Here is a 27,378-nt window from a genome sequence, read left to right as displayed (position 1 = left end):
TGGGATCTTTTGCAACATATTTTATTCCTACTTTTCCCATAACAGCTATTGTTGGTAATAGATGCATCCAATTTTCATATAAATCATTTGATGGAAGAGAAGCATATGAGAAATCTTTCTCTTTTCCATACTTTTCTCTGTTCAATGCCTTATAGAGTTGCACTATTATAGCTCTCTTTGTGGTATCATAATCATTTCCAAATAAACAGCCATCATCCATAGGATACATTTTCCATCCATAGGATGTTTTTTCCATGAGAATTAATCAACCTTGAGAATTTGTGAATCCTTTTGTAAATATTGTGGTCCTTATCCTAATCATGAACCAATCTAGGCTCCCTCATAAAAGGTCTTACAAGGATGATGTCAAACAAGTCGATCTAGCTAGAAAAGGTCATCACCACACGAAACCACCCATGGGTTTTACTATCATTCCATCTTCCATTTTCACAATCAAGTTTATTTTCTCTAATAAGATCAGTTTACCCCACTTTATGAGGGTACTTTTCAGTTCTCTTTGAAGTAGTTAAAGTTCTCTTGGGTTTCCTTGTGCCTTCTATACTTGGATAAACTGTTGTTGAAATATACAAGTGAATAGGGTGTGTGTGGGAACAAGCTCTTGGATAGAGGCTGTAAAAGAGAAGATGTAATTGTGAAAGAACCTTTGAAAAGTTGAGAAGAATCTACTGGGAGAGAATAAAGGGTAGCATAAGAGAATTTAGGAGTGTGGAGTTATTCTAGGAGATATTTAGGGAAAAGAGAAGAGGTGGAGAGAATCAGGCAAGAGGTGGAGATATTCTGGGAGTGAATCATGGAGAAATCAATGGGATTAATTGATGCTTGATGTAAACTCTATAAGTTGAGGCATAGCCCTAATGAGAATTTGTTGGTTTTTGAGTATCCATGCCTACATTAATCTATTTATTAATTATTCACTAATTACATCTTGATCATTTGCTAATCACTTTATTAATGATGTTGATTCTAGTGTTTGATCCACCATAGCTCATCATTATGCTCAAATTTCAACATGGTATCAAAGCCATGCCTAGAATCCATCAGGTTTATGAGCCCATTAGTTAATTAATTAGGATTAAAAAATCAAATTTTTAGTTAGTTTTTCACTTCCCTCTTCACCCCCAGCCAGTGGAGGACTCCATTCTCCTTGCACAGTCAAAATTAGGTCTTGTGCTTCTAACACAAGCTAGCCAACATCTTTGGCTACAAGCTCATTGAAACGGCGCAGCAAACCGCCAAAGGATTCAAGAGATTTCGCATTTTTTACTGGCACCTTTTTTCTCTGCAGTTTTTGCCATTGCTACTTCATCAAGTCAAATCCTTCTAATTCCTCCTAGCCCAAGGTGTAATCAAGCATGCTCTACAAGCTGGTGAAGACAGAATTCAGTTTCATCAAGTCTACAATGAGATCCAAGCTCTTCATCAAATCTGCAGGTGACTTTGGTAAAACAAAGATTAAGCTTTCAATATTTGGTCAAATCTTGTGTTTCTTGGCTTAATCCTCTACTAGACTCATTGCTATTGATGCCTTTGAAAGCATTTGAGCTCATTTGAAGTGGAAGGCACCAGATCTGGGCTCCCCGCATACTCTATTTTTTGCACACAAAACAGAGCATTAATTTGCTAATCAGTGCTAATCACTGTATTTTGGTGCAATTGAGGGTTCAAATTAACCATTAGGTATCTGATACAGATCCCTAAAGCTTCAGATTACAAATCAGAGTTGGTTTGATACTCCAACCATCCCGTACAAATTGGTTACCCTTAATTTAATGTAATTTCTAGTGATTTTATGCTGATAAAATTGTTGTAATCATCTATTAAACACCAGATTGAGTTGTAAAAGGGTAGACACTGCCCTTGAATCTTGAAATTGGACCAAGAGGTAAGACCCCCTTCACATCACCATGAGTTCAGCACAGGAAATAGCCAAATTTAATGGGGAACAGTTTTATACATGGCAGACAAAAACCATGTATTTGCTGATGAGGAAAAATCTGTGGGGATTAGTTGAAGGGAGAGATGAATGCCCAGAGAGAGGAGAAAATGAGTGGAAGAGTAGGAATGAAAAAGCATTGGGACTTATTGCACTCAGTTTAAATGATGAAATCATTCATCACATCACAGGGATACAGTGGGCAAAAGATGCATGGGATGAACTCAATAAATTATTTGGTACACAAGCAAAAAATTCCAAGATAAATCTGTTAATGCAATTCTACAAATTGGACATGAAGGAAAGTGAACCTTTAATCACACACTTGAACAAATATAAAAGCATTAAGCACAGCTATTGGCAAAAAGGTAGAAGATGATGAAGCATTAGCTGTACTTCTGAAGAGTGTGGACAAAGGAGATTATGAAAACATTGTAGCAACACTAAAGAATGTACCTGAATTGAAGATACACGAGATAGAAGAAGCTCTACTAGAGCAAGAGAGCAGAGGCAAAGAGAAGAAAGGGCTCGACTCAACAACAGGAGAAGAAAAAGCATTCTTCACCCGAGGAGGATTCTCTCGAGGACGAGGACGAGGAAGAGGCAGAGTAGGAGGGAGGACCTTCACTTGCCACAAATGTGGAAAGCCAGGACACATGGCGAGAGACTGCTACAACAAACCCAGTGAAGAAGGAACGACATCGGCAAACTTCATGGAGGCTCCAAAGGAAGTGGAGTCGGATCATCTTTTCTGAGAGAAAGAGAGAGGGAGAGACCCCACAACCCAATGTAACCTACCCCAATAAAGTAAAACCACCTCTGAGCCACCGATGATGTAGGCCACGTGGTAGATGTATGTGTGAGCACTTTAGTCAAGGTCGCAGGCACTTATAGTAGCCTTGGACACATAGAGAGAGAGAGAGTGTCAAGGACTATGGAGTTTAGGGACTTGAGGCACTGGTCGCGGGCTATCAAGTAAGAGGAAAACTTGATACAGGGTCCAGGTGTGCTAGGATTATTCACTTGAGGGGAGGTGTTGAAATATACAAGTGAATAGGGTGTGTGTGGGAACAAGTGAATAGGGTGTGTGTGGGAACAAGCTCTTGGATAGAGGCTGTAAAAGAGAAGATGTAATTGTGAAAGAACCTGTGAAAAGGTGAGAAGAATCTACTGGGAGAGAATAAAGGGTAGCATGAGAGAATTTAGGAGTGTGGAGTTATTCTGGGAGATATTCAGGGAAAAGAGAAGAGGTGGAGAGAATCAGGCAAGAGGTGGAGATATTCTGGGAGTGAATCATGGAGAAATCAATGGGATTTGATGCTTGATGTAAACTCTATAAATTGAGGCATAGCCCTAATGAGAATTTGCTGGTTTTGGAGTATCCATGCCTACATTAATCTATTTGCTAATTATTCACTAATTACATCTTAATCATTTGTTTGCTAATCACTTTGTTAATGATGTTGATTCTAGTGTTTGATCTACCATAGCTCATCATTATGCTCAAATTTCAACAACTATGTCCCTTAGCCTCTAACTAAATTTCTCCTGACTCTCCTAGACTAAGGTTCTTATTTCAACCTTTATTTTTTAATTTCTAGCTGCACACTAGGGTATTCTCCAATTCCCTTTTGGGCTCTCTGGGGTTATGTGGCATTGTTTCATCTATATTTCCCATGCCACTTTCACCCTTCTTTTCTTGCAATTATGGGTACTCCTATATTGTGAGGATATGTTTTTGATAGTCCCATCAGCACACCCATCTTGTATAGTCAATAATGATTCACCTCTTCCTCCCTTGCTCACTCTTTTCCATTTTTTGGCCTTAAGTGCTGAGTTTGAAGTGGGATTCACAAATTGATCCCTTTGTAGTATTTTGGTTTGAGCTTGTGTCAAAGAACTTGAGTGGTACATTTACTAATCTGGACTACACACTCATCATTCTGAGCCCTGTGGTAGGGCTGGCAAAGTGGGTGCTTTATTATTTGCTCTATAAGGATAATCCTTAAATAGGTGATCTATTCCACATTTTACATAGCTTACACTAGGGTTAGGAGCATTTGGTACAAGTTTTTACATGTTAGATACATGAGTTCCCTGAACATTCCCTTGGACACACAAGGGGTGATGTTAATGCCAGGTGTGGTCTCACTATAGGCACTTGTGGAAATTGTAAAGGTTGAACACATACTAGTATAATGTTCTCCCAACCACATATAATAATGTGCACAATAAATCAAAGGTCGAGGCCTTATATGTGAACATTCTATACTTATACAATTTTGCCTACAAATTAATTAGCACCAGATCGAGGCTCTTCCTAGATAGAATTGCTAGTTCCTTGAACATTCCGTAGTGTGATTTAGCCTTAATTTATCCCTAGAAATGTAGCATTGAGCTCATCGAGAGTTAGATTCTTAATCTACTTTCCCATCTTTCTATGTTACTGAGATTATAGAGGAGGAATCAACCATTATCCTCAAAATTGATGTGACTAGTTTACAACATTATAGAGGAGTAATCATCCAATTGAGGTAGTTCCAACATGATATCCTCAAAGTTGATGGCTAGAACTTTTACAACATTATAGAGGAGGAATAATCCGATTGAGGTAGTTCCAACATGTTATCCTCAAAATAGAAGGCTAGTCTATAACATTCATCTAGCAATGATGTCGACTTAGAAATCAACAGCAAGTAATTGTGCATCTTAGATTCTTATACTCGTCTTTGAAATCAAGGTAATAATTTCTCATAATTCTTATACTCGTCTTTGAAATCAGGGTAATAATTTCTCATATATTAATCTTTCTCTATATTTACACTTAGAGTTGAGATTCTTGAGGGACATAATCCCTCATTAATTTGTATTCTTTGTGTTTTATGTTGTATAGTTGAGCTAGGGGGATCCATTGTTGTCATCATTGCTTCATGCAAGACTTGGTATAGACACATTTTGAAGCCTTGTGAACTTAACTTTATCCTTAAGCTTAAGAGATCTATACCATTGTGTGCTTTTCTAACCAAAGTTAAGAAAAAGGCATGCATTTTTGTTTGGTTTCTCATGGGTCCACAAGTTTCACAAACTTATTCAAAAATTTTGAGGTGTTATATATGGCATCACCATCACTTGAAGTTTTTGCATGAGCTTTGCCACAAGTTTTGGTTTGGCTTATGTTAATCCAATTCTACGATTAACAAGAGCTACCGCCATTATCTTACATCAAGGAGTCACGATAGATACACCAAAGGGTCATACATTCAATATATGAAGCAATAGTGTCCAAAGTTACGACTTGGATGGGCGCCCATAATGGTGTGACAGAGTATTTATGGCGATTCTCGCTTTTAAGAGCATGTGGTGCAAGTTAGGATGAAGTCTTAAGTGATGTACTTCATGGGTATATTGTGAGAGTAGTCATTGTAATAGCATTAGGCCTCTTATGAGCCTAAAGTGCCCAGTCGACCATAGTTTAAGTGAATGTGAACACTTATGGCCATGTATATAAGTGAATTTCTCTCATAATACAGCATACTCTCCCATTGTGCAATTGAGGCTTTCTCTTGCTAATCCTCTTGCTAATCTCTCTCCCTAATGTATACTAGAAAGTGTGTGTGAGTGAAGTGAGGTGAGAGGAGGGACGAGGACCTGTAATGCAATGTGACAGTGTGATAACGCTCATGGGAGACACGGTGGAATTGCTTCTCAAGGAGTTGTGGAGCTTGGAGACCTCAAGGGTTACGAGCTCAGTCATTGGAAAGATCCTCATCATGACATTTGCGGTTCACCAGGTAATCTCTTTTTGGATGTGTTTCAAGGAGGGTTAAGGTGAGCCATAGCATTTTTGGCACCGTTTTGCCGGGGAGCCATCCCTTGGCTTTTTCCATTGTTTTGTCTCTAATCTATGCATAACCCATTGCCTATTATCTTGATTAGTGGTTTTCCATGAAAAGATATGGATTCGATGGTGATTTGTGTGAGATTAAGTGTAGAATAGCTCTCTTTTTTGTTTTTGAGAAGAATGCTTTTTGCTTAATTTTTAGATTAATTTGTTATTTTTGTAGTTGTTTTTATGGTTTTTCATGTTCTTAGGGCTTGCACATAGTTTGTATTAGGCTTAGTTTGCATCCTTTGCATCAGACAATGCAAAAGAATGCATTTCTTAGTGAATGTTAGCTCTCTTTAGTTTAAACATAGATCTAAGATCATTAATTCTAGTTTAATTGTGTGTTTTTTGTTGAAATTGTTTAGATTAGAGTGTTAGAAAGCATTAGAAGTAGCTTAATCTTTCAAAAATATCTTAAAACCATTAAAAAATCCTTGAATTTGACTAATTTCTCTTAATTGACTAGTTTTTGTCATTAAGGGTGATTAATCTTGTTCAAGAGGCTAAAAATTTAGAAAATGTGTTAATTGGGGTTTAAATTGATCATATGAGTAGTCGAAATTAGGATTTTTGAGTGTTTTGAGAGCATGTAGATGCATCAAAACATCTAATCACATTAATTTTTTGATCAAATGGAGAAATTTGATTCTCTTTGCTTAGTTTTGCCTTAAAGAGGAGACTATAATTAAGAGTCTAATTAATTTCCTAAATCAGATTAATTTACACCATTGTTGATACACAAAGATTAGTTTTTCCTTGCTCTATCCAATGATGTGCTCAATTGTGTGAATTAATTAGGGATTAATGGTTAATTAGAGTCCTTGATTAGTGTAAAAGAGAAAAAGATTAGTGAATGAATTAATCTTGGATTAATACTTAATCTCTTTTTTACATAACTCGTTAAGGCTAATGAGCATTCAATGAGAAGATGCTCATGAGTTATCAATTTGTCCATTTTGGGGGTCATTTATGAAGGGTGTAAGGGGTGTCATTAAATAAGTTTGAGGTGAACAAAAGTACCCCATTATAGATCTGCACTTAGAGGAGGGTTATGTACTTGTGGATAGTGAGGAGGAGTATGTATCATCAACTTCTTCAGGGGATGATATTGCCACTAGTGATAGTGGAGGACTCAGTAGTAGTGAAGAATAAGAAGTGTGGGAGCTACAATGAGTAGAGTATGGTTTTTTATTGACATTCCAATCGTTAATATAAGACTCCCAATTATGGCATGAATTTGTACCTTTATTCGAGAAGTTTTCTACTTTTCAAGTAACGTTTTATCAAAAAAATCTCAAAATTTTTAGTTTATTTGTCATTTTGTATCATGTCAATTTTGTACACAATGTCCAAAATTTTGTCTTTTTTGGATTTATTCATGAGTAAAATGTTTTCAAAAAAAACCCTTAAAAATGTCTTTTTTGGAAGGAATCTTTGAAAGATGCCAAATGTTTCTTTTTTGAGGAAATATTACCTATTTTACTTGCAAACGTGTTATAGGCATTCTTAGTGCTTTTTTCCCCTCTTGGTGCAAATTAGCTTGAAGGCTGTATATTTCATTTGTATATGAAGTGTTAACAAAAGATATCCATAAGCTTGTGGTTTGACTATCATAGCGTGAGGCCTTTGTCTCCTTGTATCAAAGAAATCTTGCCTAGAGGACATCCAAGTGCTCATTTCTCCTCCACCATTAGAGGCATTGATAATGCATAGCTCCTTGCTTGAATTGCATCAACATCCTCTTCATCACTATCCTCATTAATTGAATTCGTAAAATCACTCTCAATTGAGTTCCAACCACCATTTTGCGAAGAGTGGCCTCATAATAAAAACCATAGCCAACTTGAGTCTTCTAGGCATAAGCATCAAAATCCATACCTCTCGTATGCCCTTGATAATCACTACTGGCTAGAATTGAGAATTGCATGTAAGCATTGACAAATTGAGCAAAGTCTTTGTACTCCTTCTAAATAAAAGAAGGCAATTCCATCCAACTATCATGAACTTCTCTTTGCCTTTCAATGAATGACATTTGCTCCCAATCTTGTTCAATCCCATCATCATCAACATACAACTCTTCTTCAAACATAGAAGAATGATTTTCCTTGGAATGTGAAGATACTCTTTTGGGTTCTCCAGGGTTTGGTTCCAAGTGTTTAAGCCAAGATGTTTGTTGCTTTCGATGTAGTTGAGAGGGATCAACTTGGAAAGATGTAGGCCTCATTTCCTTTATGAGGGCTCTTCTAGCCTCTGCCATGAATCCACTTGTGGCATTCTTTGTGAGATTTTCATAAGTAACCCATGTAAAATCCTCTTGCATATGTTGCTTGCCTTCTCTTCAGTCTTAAAAAGATATCCCATGAAAGGATTGCTTTTCTCCTTGATGAGCACCATGACCATCATCATCATGCTTAAGTTGACCCATTAGTTGGGCTAACGTTTCTTCCATAATTCCAATTCTTGTAGCCATAGTGTCAAATTTTGCACTCATTTCCACCCTTGTAGCCATGGAATCAAACTTTGCATCAACATTTGGAGAAGAGTGTCATTTGAAATGGTATATGAGGATTGGGGGGTATGCTTGTGGACACTTCCAACATTCACATCTTCTTCAACCTCTCTTGAAGGCTACCCAAAAGTATCCTCCAGTACCTCTATGTTACCATGTTCCACCATCTCTTCACCCTCTATATTCTCACAGTTCAATGCATTCTTTCTCGGCCTTCCTTTAAGCTTGGGTGCCATGAAAATTTAATATTTTGGAAAATTGACTATAACTTGGGGTAGGGATCTCGTATTGGGGAGATCTAAATCTTGATACAAATTAAGATAAGGTGCACTAATATATTCTGTTTTAGGGTTCATAGGTATATAGACTGAAAATGGAAATTAGGCTATAGAAAACTCAATACTCACTAGATTTGGATGAAACTTGGTGTGTAAGCTTGTGATGATGAGTAATAACTATGCCTAAGAGGGTTTGACCAAAGTTAAAGTGCAGGTGTACTCTATTTTGACTTTTTGGTCAAAGTCAACTGCTTAGGTTTGACTACCCCAATGATGTCAAAACAAAGAGGTTAAGGGCTTGTTGTGTAGGTCTAAGGGAGTACTATGAGTGTGTGTAAGCACCTGAACTTCAGTCCTAATGTGCTTTGATAAAATTAGGGTTTAATACCTATGTAAGAATTGTCAAGAATGGTTCCATTGGGCTCATATTGCACTCCAACTTGCGATGTATTGCCTCTTGCTCTCCCCCAAGTGTAGTGACCATCAAAAGAAACTCCATTAATCAATTGTGTGCCATCAATTCACTCCATGCATCCGAATTTTTGGAGATATTTTGTCCTATTCTCCTTTGTATTATGGACAAAATTCAATGTCCCAAGCAATCAAAATGGCATTCCCACAATTTCCTTTGCATTTTCCAATGCACTTATCATATCAAGGCATCATTTACCACCATTTTGTTAAGATATCAAGCTCATCTAGTGAGGCGGTGGACACTGATGACCCGCCTGGGGGATAGGCCCCACACTTACACCACAGGCATGGTTGGTGAAATCATGGGTGATATGCGGCCAGTGGGACGACAGGCTGTGTGATAGGCATTCTAGAGATTGGCACAGTTATAGCGCCAGCTCATTTAGTTGGGTTCACACTATAGAAAACCCTAGTATGTATTTGGTTAAGTACCTTTTCATATGTGTGTACTCGTATCTTTGTATATAGAGTGTGAGTGTGTGTGTGCTTGCAAGAGCTCAAGCTCTCTTCTCCCCTGCATCTTTTCATGGTATCAAAGCCTGGTTCTTGCTAAGGGCTGAGCTGCAAGCAAGAGAAGCACAGGAAGCGGTACGAGGGTAAGAGCTTCAACTATTCTTCCCTATTTGTGTTGGCGAGACTACACCCTTGTCGGGAGCTCTATGGGAGGCACTGGCAAACGATCTCTGATTGAGGAGCTTTCTTTGGGGGAGTAAAGCTATAGGGTAACTATTCTGTCCTATTGGACCAAATTTTTTAGGCCCAAAACGCGTTTTGGGCGCGTCACCTCTATTTTTCAAAAAGCAAGTGATCTCGGGCACTGCGGGTAAGTCATCGATTCTCTGTAGAACTTTGTTTTAAGAACTGTAGGAAGACAGATTGGCTATGCAGACACTACTGTGTGTGCTGCAAGGAGGTCAATAGTTGCCATTGGGTGTATGTATGCACATTGTCACTGGTTGTGACATTTGAGTGTACTACAGTATCGTTGCAGGAAATACAACAGTTTGTGCAGGACAAACCAGAGTGCTGTTTCTGGTAAATTTGTGTGTCTGGCAAGATGTCAAATGATGGCATAAACCAGATTGTTGCTGAGAAGCTTGATAAGAACAACTTCCATGCTTGGAGGTTTAGGTTGACAAATTTCCTAATGGGAAAGGGGACTACATAGAAGGTGAGCATGAAGAGGCACCGGAGATCAATCCGACTGGTGCAGATGTGAAAAAGTTCAAGGATTGGAACCAAGGACCTAGAAAAGTTATGTATTAGCTCTCTATCAGTATACACATCACACCATGATTGGGCACATTCAGGATGCCAAGTCCCCCAAGGAGGCGTGGGACACCTTGGTAAAACTCTATGAAACAAATACCAAGGCATGAAAGATACAGTTGAAGAATGAACTTCATACTGTGGAGAAAAAGAGTATGTTTGTGAATGACTATGCATTGAAGATAAAGGGCATTATGGAATCCCTTGCATCTATTGGTGTTTCAGTAGATGATGATAATAAGGTGGAAGTTTGTCTACGTGGTCTCAGGCCACAATACAAGGCGTTCAAGACGTCTATTCAGACTCGGAAAAACATTCCCAATTTTACAAATTTGGTGTCTATGTTAATAATAGAAGAGAAGAGCTTGGGTGAAGACCAATAGTCTTCACAAAACAAAAATAGTTCTGAGCAACAAGCCTTCTACATAAGTTCAGGAAGAGGACGAGGTAGAGGAGGCCGTGGACACAGCCAAGGACGTGGCTGAACAGGTAATCAGAATTATGGCCAACAGCAGCAACAACAACAGTCCCAGAACTCACAACAACAGCAACAACACGTAGGTGGAAGAGACCAATTCAGAGGCAGGGGGATTCAAAGAGGTCATGGAAATTGGCAAAGGTAGTATAATGATACACGTGGATGCTTTTATACATGTAGTATAATGATACACGTAGGTGGAAGAGACCAATTCAGAGGCAGGGGGATTCAAAGAGGTCATGGAAATTGGCAAAGGTAGTATAATGATACACGTAGGTGGAAGAGACCAATTCAGAGGCAGGGGGATTCAAAGAGGTCATGGAAATTGGCAAAGGTAGTATAATGATACACGTGGAAATTGGCAAAGGTAGTATAATGATACACGTGGATGCTTTTATTGTGGTAAGTCTAGACATGTGCAAGCAGATTGTTATAAGAAGCAGGCTGACATGCAAAATGGAAAATTGGCAAAGGCAGTATAATGATACATGTGGATGCTTTTATTGTGGTAAGCCTAGACATGTGCAAGCAGATTGTTATAAGAAGCAAGCTGACATGCAAAATGGGAAATTACAGCAAAACAACTATGCATCCTCAAGAAGAAACAATGAGGATAATGAAAGGTTGTTTGTTATGCAGCATGTCGTGAATGCCATGTCTGAAGATGTTGAAGCAGCACATAAAGATGATGTATGGTATGTTGATTCACGTGCTTCAAACCACATGACGTCATGGGGAGTGGTTCAAGGAGATGAAAAACCTTGAAAGACCAAGTTTTGTGGAAACAAGGGATGACACTACTCATCCAATTGCCCATGTTGGAGATGTGCCATTGTCTATGTAGGATAGCAAAGTAAAGTACCTTGCAGATGTACTTCATGTTCCGAACATAACAAAGAATCTGGTTTCAGTTGGCCAGATAATTGAGCAGGGTTTGCAAGCTCAGTTTAATCCTGATGGTTGTTATGTTGAAGACTTTAAAGACAAGTGCAGGTTGGTTGCAAAAGGCAACAGAGTGGATAGAATGTTTACATTGAATGTAAACATGCCTGAAGTGAGTGCTGCGATGTTTGCAAATGGTTCAGGAATTGTTGCAGACACAGACATTTGGCATAAAAGAATTGGACATGTGAATGTGCAGAGAATGAAGTCTATGCAGACTAAAGGAATTGTGACAAGGCTGCCAAAATTTAAAGTTGAAGGTATGCAGAGAATATGTGAAGCATGCCAATTTGGAAAGCAAACAATGCATGTATTTCCACATAACAGAAATGTGAGCAGAAATGCACTAGATGTCAAGGCGTTCAAGACGTCTATTCAGACTCGGGAAAACATTCCCAACTTTACAGATTTGGTGTCTCTGCTGATTATAGAAGAGAAGAGCTTGGGTGAAGACCAACAGTCTTCACAAAACAAAAACAGTTCAAAGCAACAGGCCTTCTGTACACAAGTTCAGGTAGAGGACGAGGTAGAGGAGGCCATGGACGAGGTCAAGGAGGTGGCCAAACAGGTAATCAGAATTATGGCCAGCAGCAGCGCAACAACAACAACAGTCCCAGAATACACAACAACAACATCAACAACACACAGGTGGAAGAGGCAAATTCAGAGACAGGGGGAGTCAAAGAGGTTGTGGAAATTGGCAAAGGCAGTATAATGATGCACGTGAATGCTTTTATTGTGGTAAGCCTGGACATGTGCAGGCAGAGTGTTATAAGAAGCAGGCTGACATGCAAAATGGGAAATTGCAGCAAAACAACTATGCATCCTCAAGAAGAAATAATGAGGATAATGAAAGGTTGTTTGTTATGCAGCATGTCGTAAATGCCATGTCTGAAAATGTTGAAGCAGCACAAAAAGATGATGTATGGTATGTGGATTCAGGTGCTTCGAACCACATGACAAGTCATGGGGAGTGGTTCAAGGAGATGAAAAACCCGAAAAGACCAGGTTTTGTGGAAACAGGGGATGACACTGCTCATCCAATTGCCGTTGGAGATGTGCCATTGTCTATGCAGGATGGCAAAGTGAAGTACCTTGCCAGCAGATGTACTTCACGTTCCGAACATAATAAAGAATCTGGTTTCAGTTGGTCAGATGATTGAGCAGGGTTTGCAGGTAACCCTGATGGTTGCTATGTTGAAGACTTTAAAGACAGGTGCAGGTTGGTTGCAAAAGGCAACAGAGTGGGAAGAATGTTTACATTGAATATAGACATGCCTAAAATGAGTGCTGCGATGTTTGCAAATGGTTCAGGAATTGTTGTAGACACAGACATTTGGCATAAGAGAATTGGACATGTGAATGTGCAGTGAATGAAGTCAATGCAGACTAAAGGAATTGTGACAGGGCTGCCAAAGTTTAAAGTGGAAGGTATGTATAGAATATGTGAAGCATGCCAATTTGGAAAGCAAACAAAGCATGTATTTCCACGTAATAGATATGTGAGCACAAATGCACTAGATATTGTGCATTCAGATGTATAGGGTCCTACAAAGACCATGTCTATGGGAGGCTGCAGATATTATGTGACATTTATTGATGACCACACAAGGAAAGTGTGGGTATATTTCATGAAGGAGAAGAGTGAGGTGTTCACTCACTTTCAGAATTTCAGAGTTTTGGTTGAAAAGCAAACAGGGAAATATGTAAAGTGCCTAAGGTCAGATGGAGGGGGAGAGTACTTCTCCAATGAGTTCTCTGAATTTTTGAAGAAGAATGGTATTCGGAGACAGTTTACATGCAGATACACTCCGCAGCAAAATGGAGTTGTTGTGAGTAAAAAAACAGGCACATTGCTGAGATTGCACGAGCATTGATGGAAGAGAAGAATATACCGCATAGCTATTGGGCTGAGGCTGTTTCTACAGCAGTTTACATCATGAACAGGACTCCAACTGCAACCATAGATGATGTAACTCCAGAAGAGAGGTTTACTGGCAGAAAACCTAATTTGTCTCATCTGAAAGTTTTTGGATGCATTGCATATGTGCATGTGCCAGATGAGCTGAGAACTAAGCTAGATCCAAAAGCTGAAAAATGTGTGTTTATTGGATATTCCCTTGAGCAAAAGGGATACATGTGTTATAACCGTGCTGCTACACGTGAGTTGAGGGTAAGCAGGGATGTTGTTTTTGATGAGATGAGCAACTGGTATGTTGCTGAAAAAGAAGCTATTAGGGCTGACGTGAGTGGAAATGTGGTTGCACAGAATGCAAGTCAGCAATCATAGTCTTTGAGTTGTCCAGGAGAGTCCTCATCTAGTGGTTCAGTTGTTGATAGACTATGGAGTGGCAGGCTGTGTCATAATACCAGTCCTGAAAATGTGATTAGTACATCACATAAAGGTAAAGAAAAAGTGGTTGAGCCCCTTAGTATGCCTGACATTTCTGTAGGGCATTCTCATGTTGATGGAGAGTCTAGTGGCTCAGAGATGAGCCTTGATGAGGAGCTTGGGATACTAGCTATGAGAACACCTGGTGTAAAGAAGGCTATGGAAGCTATGAATGCAAAGCTGCAAAGATCTAGGAGAGTGAAGAATCCTGTGCAAAGGTTTACCTATGATGGTTATGTGGCAAAGGTTGTGCAACTTGTAGAGCCCACATGCATTGATGAGACTATTGGAAATGTATGTTGGGAGAAAGCTATGGATGAGGAGATGGATGCACTATATGGAAATGAGACTTGGGATTTAGTGCAATTGCGTGAAGGCAAGAAAGCCATTGGATGCAAGTGGGTGTACAAAGTAAAACATAACAGTGATGGAAGCATGAGCAAGTACAATGCTAGATTGGTAGCCAAAGGATATGCGCAGACATATGGCATTGATTATGAGGAAACTTATAGCCTAGTTGCCAAGATGGCAACAGTGAGAGTTGTGATAGCAGTGGCTGCATCAAAGAAATGGTCTTTACATCAGATGGATGTAAAGAATGCATTCTTACATGGGGATTTGTAGGAAGAGGTGTATATGCTGCAGCCACCTGGTTATGAGGATGTGAGTCACCCCCGAGTATGTTTGCAGGTTGAAGAAAGCCTTGTATGGCTTAAAACAAGCACCAAGAGCATGGTCTGACAATATTTTTGAATATCTTGTCACTATTGGCTTTCATGTAGCCAATGCAGATTTCTCGCTGTATGCAAGACACAGTGATAGAGGGGTTGTGCTTGTTGTCATCTATATATAGATGACCTGATCATTACGGGGGACCATGATGTAGAGATCTTTGATGTAAAGATCTTTCTTGCTTAGACAGAAGTTTGAGATGAAGGATCTGGGGGAGCTTAGATATTTCTTGGGCATTGAGGTGATCAGCAGAGACAGTATGGCTTGGACATGTTGTCCAAGTATGGTATGATAGGCTGTAAGCCTATCTCTGTGCCATTGGATCAGAATGGCAAGTTGAGTGCAGATTCAGGAGATATCCTACTATGTATAGCAAGTTGAGTGCAGATTCAGGAGAGATTTGGGAGGATCCTACTATGTATAGGTGTATAGTAGGAAGCTTGATCTACATGCAGGCCAGATTTGAGCTATGCTATTGGGTTGGTGAGTCAGTTTATGTAGGTTCCTCGGAAGCCGCATTTGGATGCATTGAGATGTATACTAAGGTATGTGAGGTCTACTTTGCATTGTGGACTATTTTATGAAACTAGGATAGAGATATGTGTACATGGGTACACGGATGCTGATTGGGCTGGTAGTATCTCAGATAGAAGATCTACTAGTGGCTTCATGTTTTCTTTGGGGAGTGCTGCTGCTGTGACTTGGAGCAGCAAGAAGCAGTCTACGGTTGCTCTATCGAGTACAGAGGCCGAGTACAAAGGTGCTGCTATGGCAGTATGTGAGGTAGCTTGGTTGATAGACAAGTTGTCATTTTCTGTGACAACATTAGCAGTATATAGCTGGCCAGGAACCCAGTTTTTCATGCTCGCACGAAGCATATAGAGGTCCACTACCATTTTGTCAGAGAGAAGGTTTTGGCAGGAGACGTTGACCTTGTTTATGTCAACACACAGGATCAAGTTGCTGACATCTTCACCAAAGCATTGGGTACAGAGAAGCTCCGTAGATTCAGGGCTTCGCTTGGTGTACACGAGATGGAGTTGAGCCCGAGGGGGAGTGTTGAGATATCGAGCTCATCTAGTGAGGCGATGGACACTGATGACCCACCTGGGGGATAGGCCCACACTAACACCACTGGCATGGTTGGTGAGATCATGGGTGATATGCGGCCAGTGGGATGACAGGTTGTGTGACAGCCATTCTAGAGACTGGCATAGTTATACCAACAGCTCATTTAGTTGGGTTCACACTATAGAGAATCCTAGTATGTATTTGGTTGAGTACCTTTTCATATTTGTGTACTCTTATCTTTGTATATGGAGTGTGAGTGTGTGTGTGCTTGCAAGAGCTCAAGCTCTCTTCTCCCTTGCATCTTTTCACATTCCATAATCCATTTAGCATCATTTCCATTGCAAAACCAATAATATGTCGTTGAAACTTGAGTGTTGATGGAGCATTGCAAGTATTCTCAAGCCAAGGGTTAGGGCCAAGTCTTCACGCCGGGCCTAATCCTCCGATGTACCACTTTCCCAAGGCAATCATGGCACGCTGCATTCATGACGCTGCATTCATGACGCTACATTCATGACATTCTCCTGTTGGCTTCTCCATGCCAAGGTACCCTCACACATACATCCTCACCATGCCACACAATTGAAGTACAAAATTGATTTGCAAGGGATGGTGTAGGCTACTCACAACATGGCACTTACAATTGCATGCCTCAATCACTTGATACAAGAGGTTAATGCCTATGATGAGGTTTGAGTCAATGTTCAATCCTTTTCTTCATGATTCTTGTCTCCAACGCTTGAAGTTGCTTTCTCCAATGGCTTATACACTCTGAAGCCTTCCCTTGACACAAGCTTAAGACTTCTTTTGATGCAAGTAATCTCTCAAATGTAAACATAGTGTGGCATATGCATACAAGAGCATACAAGATGTAAATGTAACCAAATACAAAAGCACAATGCCTCAAGATCCCAAATGATAAGATGAAAGAGAGCATGTATGATGGATATTATGCAAACAAGGATTGATCATAAGTGGATTATGTTTAAAGAAGCCCTAATTCTCATGAAATAGATTGTTAAATCCATTGGCTAAAAAGAGATGTGTCATTTGTCCCAAATTCACTAAGGATGATGTAGAAATGATATTCCCCATAATTAGCTTGATAAGGATTATCATTATATGCATTAACCCCAAAAGATTCCATGGATTCAAGAAAACCCCCAAAATTATAAATAAAATCAAGATTTAGGTCAAAATTTGATGCATAGTGATTAGGTAATGCAATTTGGAGTGAAAAAGGCAGTAATCCCATCCAAATCAAGCATGAGAAACCCTAAATTGCAAGAAATTAAGGTTTCAAGAAAAAACCCCAAATCCATAAAGAGGCTTCAATCTTGGGCATGCCAATGCTTATTTGAAAGCTCATGTAGAGGCTTAATCATGGATTAATCATCATTATGCCCGTTTTTGCTCATGAATAGCATAAACGATGCTAATCCCACAAATGTTGAGCATCGTGCACCCTATCTCATGTAGGAAGATTATTACATGAGTTATTTTCCATGACAAAGTCAGTTGAGTTGAAAGAAACACCTACAATAGGCGAAATTGTGCAGACCATGGGGAAGTGAAAATGTAAAAAAAACGGATGCAAACAGTGTCATATACAGCCATTGAGCTTCAAACGTCACCATGGAACCCTTGCTTAGAGCCTATGGTGATAATACCTTGAATCTTTTCTCCAAATGCTAGCGGCGAACTGCACAAATATGCCATGAGATTGCAGGTGGAAATGTTCACCAATTTGCACCATTGAAGCTTCAATACTTGATGAATGAACTCCCAAACACTAACCCAAGGCTCAATGGTAGAGATTGTTGCTCCAAAATTCTCAAATCAAGCACAGAGAAGAGGGAAAAGAAAGAAACGTTTTGATTCGTAGCACTAATCTTAAATTGTGTAATTTTCTCCCAATTTTGGTCCTGGGATTTGAAATTAGGTTTGGATCACCCAAATTTTGGTCCCCATCAAACCCATGGCCCCAAAAGCTTAGGAAAAAACAAAGACAAATAAATCCAACCATCCAAAGTCACCATATCCATCTTCTTGATCAAGAAAATAAAAAAATCTCAAAATATTTTTAAGAAAATTCAACAGAGTAGATCAAAAGCAAAGCTCTCATACCAATTGAAATGGATCTAGACCAAGAATCAAGAAATCGAGCACACGAAAGACCAATTCTAGCTTCCATTTGATGGGAAACAAACACATGAGCAATTCATGAGATTATGAAGAAAATAGAGAAAATCCATGTGCACATGTAGCAAAGGAGGAACGTCCATAAGGCCTAAGTGATTTAACATCTCACTATGAGGATGGCTATCAAGCTTTCCATGAGCCCTAGACCATGAATGGCCATCTCTAAGAAAGGAGTCAAGAGTACATATAAATGTCCAAGTAATGAATGATCAAAAGATCCCCACAATGAACCAAAGGCCCTATTTATAGTAGCCTTGTTCATGGCCTATTATTTACATATTTTGACCTTAGCTTGTGCTTCATTACATAATCCTTGATTAGATGGTCCATTCCACATTTCCCTCAACTCTAACCTGGGTGTGTACTATGATGTCCCTTTGTGTGGCAGGATTATTGTCAAATGTTGTTGAGTAGTAAGACCTGATCATGTCTTCTTCTGCCCATGTTCTTTTTATGTTTTTATACATAATTAAGTGCTCTTAGAAGCATATTTTCATGAAGTACAAGAATTGAGTCATATAGACTCTTATTAAACTGCTCTATGTTGAAGTTGCCATTTGTTGGTGAGGATTGAAAGAATTACGTCGACTTGCAAGGCTAATGTAGATATCTTCACTAGGGATTGAAAACAATTAAGTTGTGAAGATTGTGGTGTCGTTTGGAGAGGTTTGTAATTTGAAGGAAAATTCCAGGTGATGGGTTGTACCATTGACCAAGCTTTTACCCACCATGGCCCCCCCATCCAGAGATGTACTTGGAAGTTATCGATGGTGGGTGAGGCTTTGGTGCAAATGTTCTCCAGTGCATGAGTATAGATATGTACTCACATGGAGCAGCTGCTACATTAATTTAGCCAAAATAATAGTAAGCAATAAGCTTAACAAATATATAGTGGCTATTGTGTGATATGGCTTAATCCATGATGAGGCTATTGTGTGATATGGCTTAATCCATGATGAGGCTTAAATGTGAAAGTGCAGGTTCTTAAGCCGTGAGATGGAACTCCTTGATTTTGCAGATTTGGCTCTCTCTTTTCTTTTCTTTTCTTTTCTTTTTGGTCATGATTTGCAAACAACAGCATCTTGTGTGCTCATTTCTCATTCCCAAAGGAGTGACAAGAGCATTGTTATTTTGTTCTTGATGTGCTCTTAAGTCTCTGTATTTGATCTTGAATTTGGTGCTGAAATGATATCGAGGAGGTAGTAGGGAAAACTGCTGATTGTTTGCTTGAACAGACTAGCTCTTGTGTTGGTGTTGAATGCCCAATGCGTATAATGGCACACTTGGCCCTCTGACAATTCTTAATGAAGGCTGTTTGGAAACTTGCGAATCCTGACAGTCCTGTTTTATGTAGTTTGTTATGTCCTTGTATAACTCAGGTTGAGCCATTAAAGGTGCAAGTGTTGATATGATGCTGGCTTTATCATGAGAGAAGAGAATTCCTCTGAATGAAGTTTTGAGAGACTGTTTTAATCTTGTAAGGGAATAATCGAATTCCTTACGTGCTTTCTCAAGCCTATAGTTTGTACAGTCTGTCTCAAATGACTCTTCTATAGAGAGTATGTCTTCCTCTTGAAAGAGAAAGCAGTACTCCTCTAGGCTTTGTATCTTGGTTGCTGTTTTAGGTTTAGCATTATGAGGTTCAATCACAACTGGACCCTGTAAGACATTCAACCAAGCTAAGCATGCTCTCCTGAGCTTGCTTTTTGCATTCTGCATATATCATGTGATCATTATTATCCATTTGGAGTAGTTGGGTGGATTCTAGTTTCTTCATTGGTCTATGTAGTGCACTGAGCAAAGAGTAAGAACTTGTCTCATCCTCACTTAGTGATGTACTAGAACTTATTTCATTTTTTGATTTTTTTTAGTTTGTCAGTTTTTCATTATGTTTATGTTTCTATTGTCGTGGACCTCACAAGGTGGCAGACTGCACAGTTTGGAATACTTCCATGCCCATATTCACTGACACCTTGCGAGGATGACCAATATGTGAAAGATGTGGCATTGATCACATGTTCCAAGATTTCCTAAGACGAGTTGCTTCAATGCAACTTGTCTCACAAAATATAACTCTTAATATCTTAAGTGTACAAAATGGGCAACTCTCCATGGTACCCTTGAATGTGCTTACACGCTTACAAGCTAAGGCACGAGAAACAATCAAAAGAAAAGGAAAAGACAATACCTCAACATGGGTAGAAGAACATGCTTTAAAACATAACCCAAAAGGGAAACCAAAACCTTCTAAAACTAAGAAAAACAAAGGACAAAAAACTATCGAAACCAAGGTCGAGTTAAAAGACATGAAAAAGGAGTCTGTGGTGGTGGCGGACATAAACCCAATAGGGGAAATAAACACAAAAGAGCCAAAAGATATACATGATGCAGAAGCATCCACCTCAAAGATCACCACACAAACCACAACACCCATAAGTGTGACACAGGATACCAAAACCCAAAAGAAAATTCGATCTCATCGCATGGGTTGAAGTGTCCGATTAACTTCTTCCTGAGAAGTTTCTACCCTTTGGATTGTTTCTCTTTCGTGGATGGGAGATGGAGCTTTTGAATCCATTGTGGATGAAGCGGGACACTATTGCATTCAACACAAGGCATTTTGCTTCTCACTATTAGAGGCATTAAGGATGTCTGGTTTTGAATGTTTTCATCCTGTCTTCTAGATGTCTGTTGTAATGTTTTAAGCAAGGCTGCATAAAATTCTGGGAATGTCAATTCCGAGATCGATCTTTCTTTTGCCATTGCTTCACTTGGTTTAGATGAGGAACATCTCGTAGCATGATCATCTTCTAGCATGTTATCATCTAAACGTATTGCTTCTTTACAACATTGATCGAATGTTTCTGGATTGGATACAATGATCAAGTTGTGTAAGCTATTATTCTTCAAGGCCCTCATGAAACATCTCCTCAATTGAACATCGTTTAATTTTTCCCATGACTCATAACGTGAGTCCAAGAGTTTTATCCGAAGGATAAAATCTCTAATGGATTCATTTGGTTGACGCTCAATTGAATAGAGTTACGTTACTGCACTCCATCGATCACCTTGTCTGGAAAAGCCATGTATAAAGGCTGATTTCAAGGTTTTAAAGTTGGTCTTGATCGTTGGCACGCATCAATGTGATGAACCATCGAGACTAGCTTTTCCTTCAAAGCAGAAGTTCAACGCATGTACCTTAGCGGGGCAGTTGGAGTTTCCAAAGTCTTCACATCTCTGTTCAAACATTTGAATGAATTGAATAAGGTCTGTTGTTCTGTTGTATTTGCCCATAATTTTAGAAATTTGTACGGCCGTATTTTTATATAAATCATTGAGACCGTATGTGAGTGCTCTTGTTGGAAGAGACTCAGTGAGTCCTTAGGCCACCCCCCTTCCTAGACTAGTCAGTATGTCTAAGGTGTGGGCATCCAGGAAAGGGTTGGTACTTATAGGATTTGCGGGAATGTCAGGCAAGGGACCAAAGCCCGGTTTAATCGAAGTGAGAGGGGGTGTAAAACCCGATGACACGCTTGTTATAGGCATGGCCAATGGCATGGGGAGGTGAATTGGTGGCATAGATCTCAATGACTCGAAGATGTCAGCCATTGGGTTGAGTCCTTATATGATCCCTGACAATCCCTCTATCGTGGCCATGTCGGAGTGCCTAAATGCTCCTTAATGAGCAATTATATTTTTTTCCCGTTTTATACTCTCTCGGCCCGTACATCCTCGAGGCTTGGCGTACTCTTTATTGGATCAAACGGGTGTCCATTTGCCCTAATTAGCTTAGGTGCTATACGCATGTGAACGACCTGAGATATTTTTCCGAAAAAAACGTATGCTCGGAACTTCCCAAATGGAAGAGGAGGTCCTAAAACCTATTCTCCATCACTGTCCCAAGCAGAAAAAAATCGAGAATTTTTTCCCTGTTTCGTAACACGTTTTTGAGGGTGTTCCAAAAGGAATTTTGAAAAAGTCTGTATGAGGGAGTTGTAGTATTTTTTGGAGTACTACAACTTTGTTTCTATGAGTCGCCCGTGATTTCATTATCTAGACCCTCAAAAAGTAACTCGAATATGGCTCGTTGTCATTCACGTTTTGTGATTTTTGGATTGTTTTTTGCCTTGATTTTTGGGTCAAATTTTGAGGCTCCTGGTCGGAGGTCAAAATGGTCGATTTTGACTTCGGACGACCGAGTCCAAAGTCGAAGAGCTCAATGTCAGCTTTCCGATGAGCCTTAGAGCGCCTTCATCGGATATACGGTTTAGGAGATACGGGCCTCCAAACATGGGTGTTTTTTTCTGCATATGTGAACTGCTAATTCACGTCACGCGTGAACCGGACTTCACGTGAAAATTAAATTTTGATTTTTTTATTTTAATTTTTACCTCATGAACTAGTGTTTCACACCGTGAAATGATTTTCACGCGTGAACCAAATTTCACGTGGAAATTAAATTTCAATTTTTTCCCCCGCGCGAACTGCTGTTTCACGTCGTGAAACGGTTTTTATGCGTGAACCTTCATGTGAGAATTAAATTTTGATTTTTTTTCGCGTAAACTGGTGTTTGACGTCATGAAACGGTTTTTACGTGTGAATCGGACTTCACGTGAAAATTAAATTTTGACTTTTTTTTATTTTTTTGGCCGCGTGAACTAGTGTTTCACGCCGTGAAATGGTTTTCACGTGAATCGAAATTCACGTAGAAATTAAATTTTGATTTTTTTTAAATCTAGTGACAAATAGGAATTTTTATTTTTGGGAAGAATATTTTTTTAATTTAAAATGAAAGGGATATCCGCATTTTCTCAAAAAAGGTAAGTGGAATCAAAAAAGTCAACAATTTGAAGATCCATAGTAAAGAGGATCAATAAATTTCTCTTAAATGAACGTATCTTATATGTGTACTCCTAAGAGCACGTCTTCTGCATGAAAAACTCTTAAACTTAGTGGTGGAAGGCTAAGATTATGGGTGAAATCTCTATAGTTTTGAGTATTTTAGTTATAGTGCTAGCTCATGCACAAAGGATTTTACAAATTTTAATTTTCATATTTATTTATGAAAAATTTCATATTTCATATTTCATATTTTGAAGTTTTAGTTTTTAATATTTACTTACAAAAGTTCTAAAAACATGCAAGTCCTTTATCCATATGAGAGAGGTTTTAAATATAAGTCCACTCCTAATGTGAGTTCACTTCTATTCTATGGAGCATTATAATTTGTGGCCATTTGGACGTTGACCATGCTTTCAACAGTCGTCGCCCTCTGCTACCGTGCGAGCTGCAGAGCTTTCAATAGTCGTTCCGTCAACAACCGTGTGAGCTGGCATCGCGGTCAACAACCGTGCGAGCTATCATGACGTGTACTGCCATCGTGCGAGCTGTAGAGCTTTCAGCAGCCATCATCAATAGCGTCGCCTCCTCCTCTTCAACCCCTACAAGTCCGCCGTGGCCACCACTACAACACGGCATCCTATGGCGGGTGGTCCTCCTCCTCCTCCTCCTCCTCAATGGCTGGCCATTTCACTGTGTCGCCTCCTCAACCCCTCAATGGCTTGTTGTTTCATGGCATCGCCTCCTCCTCAACCCCCTCACAAGTCAACATGTCCTACGGCGAGTGGTCCTCCTCCTCAACCCCTCAATATGGTTGGTCGTTTCACAGCGTCGCCTCCTCCTCCTCAACCCCTCTCTAGGGTGCCCATGACTTAAGCCATCCAACCCATTGTCGTCCTATGGCGTCGCCTCCTCCTCCTCCTCCTCCTCCTCCTCAACCCCTCAACACCTCCATCACCTAGTCGCCTCCTGCTCCTCAATTACAACTTGCTCCACCCAAACGAGCAGCATCTTTGACGTTCTCATCTTTAAGTAGTAGAACCCTCCCCTTGCTAGTCTACCTTGTTACTACATCCCGACAGCCATCAACACCGACATCACACTCTCTGACATTATTTCTTTATGTCTTGCTACTACGGGTAATTTTGAAGGAGCTTACACTTGATGAGATGGGTGCCGAGCTCAATAAGTAAGTTATGTAGTTTTATCTGTACATTCTTTTAACATAAGGTTTTTTTTGTGTCTATATTTACTTAATTTATGTTTTCCAGTCATAATGTTTTTATGAAAATCCAAGTAGTGATGATAAATAAGTTGAACTACAACTCATGGGAAGAAGTACAAGAACAATATCCACACTCAAGCTCACAAGCTTCTCTTCAAAAGTTTTACTTTTCTTTTAGAGATTGGGTATGTTTTATATTTTTTAGAGAATAGTAATTTTATTCCATGTTTCTTGAAATTTTCTAAGTCTTTTTAAAATTGCTTTGCTATAGGTATTTATTTTTAATTTTTAATCTCCAATATTTGATTAATTTATGTAGAATGCAATTGTGATGTGTTGGTGAGTGGAGATGCATTATTAATATTTACATATGCATGAAGGTGGATATTGAACATCCATTTTAGCACTGTCTAGATGTTTAACATCCATTTTGTGCTATAATGGATGTTGAACATCCATTTTGGCACTGTCTAGATGTTCAACATCCATTTTGGGACTATCTAGATGTTTAACATCTCATGTTCAATATCTTGTAGCTCTTCTTCAATTAGTGGAGCAATATTCCCTTCTGAGCTTATTTTTACAAGGTTATTGCTAGTGATGTCTCAAATCTTGTTGATATTATTCCTAGAAAAGAATACACCTTCATTGTGGCCGATATTCTTTATGGATTCAATATGATTGGCTCTTCTTTTATTTCTTTAGAGACTCTTATTTATGTAATAATGAAAAAATAAAGCATTATTTAAACATGCTTATTTTGAAGATGATTCCAGTACCAAAAAATTGATATATTTTGAAGTTAGTGCTTTGATTTACTTTAAGTTATTTAAAATTTAAGCAAATTTTAGTCTTTTGTGTGAGAATCAAACCATAAATTTCTATCCAGTACTCAAAAAAGATATATATTTTCAACATTTGGAAGAGAATCTTCCAGGTAGTCTAGGTCAATTACCTATTTTGCTCGCAACGCGTTCTATGCAACAAGGTGGGACAAATGAGTTTGATAAACCTATGTATCAAGTTGGTGCACATGATGAGGCACATAGTCAAACACTATTTTCTTCAAATGGAATGACTGGAGTGATTAGGTACCCAGCGTGAAGACTTGACCCCAACCCTTGGCTTGAGAATACTTACAATGCTCCATCGACACTCAAGCTTCAACGACATATTGGAATGCGAGATGCCATAATGACCAACACTATGTGGTCCACATGAATTGGAGTAATGAATTGGGTTGCAATGGAAATGATGCTAAAGGAATTACGCAATGATGTTCAATGATACCTTGATATGATAAGCGCATTGGCAAATGCAAAGGAAATTGTGGGAATGCCATTTTGATTGCTTGGGAAATTGAAATTTTGTCCATAATACAAAGGAGACTATGGCAAAATTTCTCCAAAAATTTTGATGCATGGAGTGAATTGATGGCACACAATTGATGAATGAAGTTTCTTTTGATGGTCACTATACTTGGGGAGGGAGCAAGAGGCAATACATTGCAAATTGGTGTGCAATATGAGCCCAATGGAACCATTCTTGATAATTAAACCCTAATTTTGTCAAAGCACATTAGGACTGAAGTTTAGGTGCTTACATATGCTCATAGTACTCCCTTAGACCTACACAACAAGTCCTTAACCTCTCCATTTCGACATTGTTGGGGTGGTCAAACCTATGCAATTGACTTTGACCAAAAAGTTGAAATAGATCATTCTTCTATATTTGAAGAAGAGTTGTATGTTGATGATGATAGGGCTGGGAGCATATGTTATTCACCAAAAGGCAAAGGGAAGTTCATTATAGTTGGATGGAATTTCTTTCTTTTATTTAGAAGGAGTATAAAGACTTTGCTCAATTTGTCAATTCTTACATGCAATTCTCAATTCTAGCCACTAGTGATTATCAAGGGCATACGGGAGGTATGGATTTTAATGTGGATTTTGATTCTTATGCCTACAAGACTCAAGTTGGCTATGATTTTTCCTATGAGGTCACTCTTAGCAATGGTGGTTGGAACTTAATTAAGAGTGATCTTATGAATTCAATTGATGAGGATAGTGATGAAGAGGATGTTGATTCAATGCAAGCAAGGAGCTATGCATTGGCAATGCCTAATAGTGGAGGAGAAATGACCACTTGGATGTCCTCTAGGCAAGACTTCTTCGATACAAGGAGACAAAGGCCTCAACCTATGAGAGTCAAACCGTAAGCTTAATATGGATCTCTTTTGTTAACACTTCATTTGCAAATGAAATACATAGCCTTCAAGCTAATTTGTAACAAGGTGATCGAAGTTGTGGTTCTATTTTTAGGAAGAAGAATTTGTTTCTACCATTGATGCACCAAGAGGGGACAAAAGCATTGAGGATGCCTATGCAACAAGGTGGGATAAATGAATTTGATATACCTATGTATCAAGTTGGTGCACATGATGAGGCACATAGTCAAACACTATTTTCTTCAAAGGGAGTGATTGGAAGGACACAATGTGCAATGATTGATGTTAAAACCTCTACAAGTGAAGCCAAGATAAACAAGGGTAATATATGTGAATTGTTGGTACCTACACTTGTTGATATTATAGTCAAACACTATTTTCTTCAAAGGGAGTGATTGGAAGGAGACAATGTGCAATGATTGATGTTAAAACCTCTACAAGTGAAGCCAAGATAAACAAGGGAAATATATGTGAATTGTTGGTACCTACACTTGATCTTCCTCTTGCTTTGAGTGGGTGTATAAGATCTACTATGCACTCCATGTTGCAAGATTTTAGCTTTAGGAAATGAAAAAGAGGACTTCCATTAACTATCACATTTGGTCATTGCATAGAGTATGAGTATGTGGGTCTTTATGCACACATTGTGGGTGTTGAAGTGGATGAGACACTTACTGTAATTTGTGGACAATAAGTAAATGAGGATATCTCGATGCCGGTTCTTTCTCGATTAGTCATCACCAACGTGTCCATGGTCAATGGGAATACACAAGATGAAAATGGAAATTCTTGGATCACTTTCATAAGTGCTTTGATTAATACATTTTCAGCTCATGATATGATGCCACAAAATCATGAAGACATGATCATTGAGGATGTTTTAGATGTGCATGAAATTTC

This window comes from Cibotium barometz, chromosome 51 (assembly GCF_041138505.1).
Source record: "Cibotium barometz isolate CiBa-2024 chromosome 51, ASM4113850v1, whole genome shotgun sequence".
Taxonomy (NCBI): domain Eukaryota; kingdom Viridiplantae; phylum Streptophyta; class Polypodiopsida; order Cyatheales; family Cibotiaceae; genus Cibotium; species Cibotium barometz.
This window is presented reverse-complemented; position numbering follows the sequence as displayed.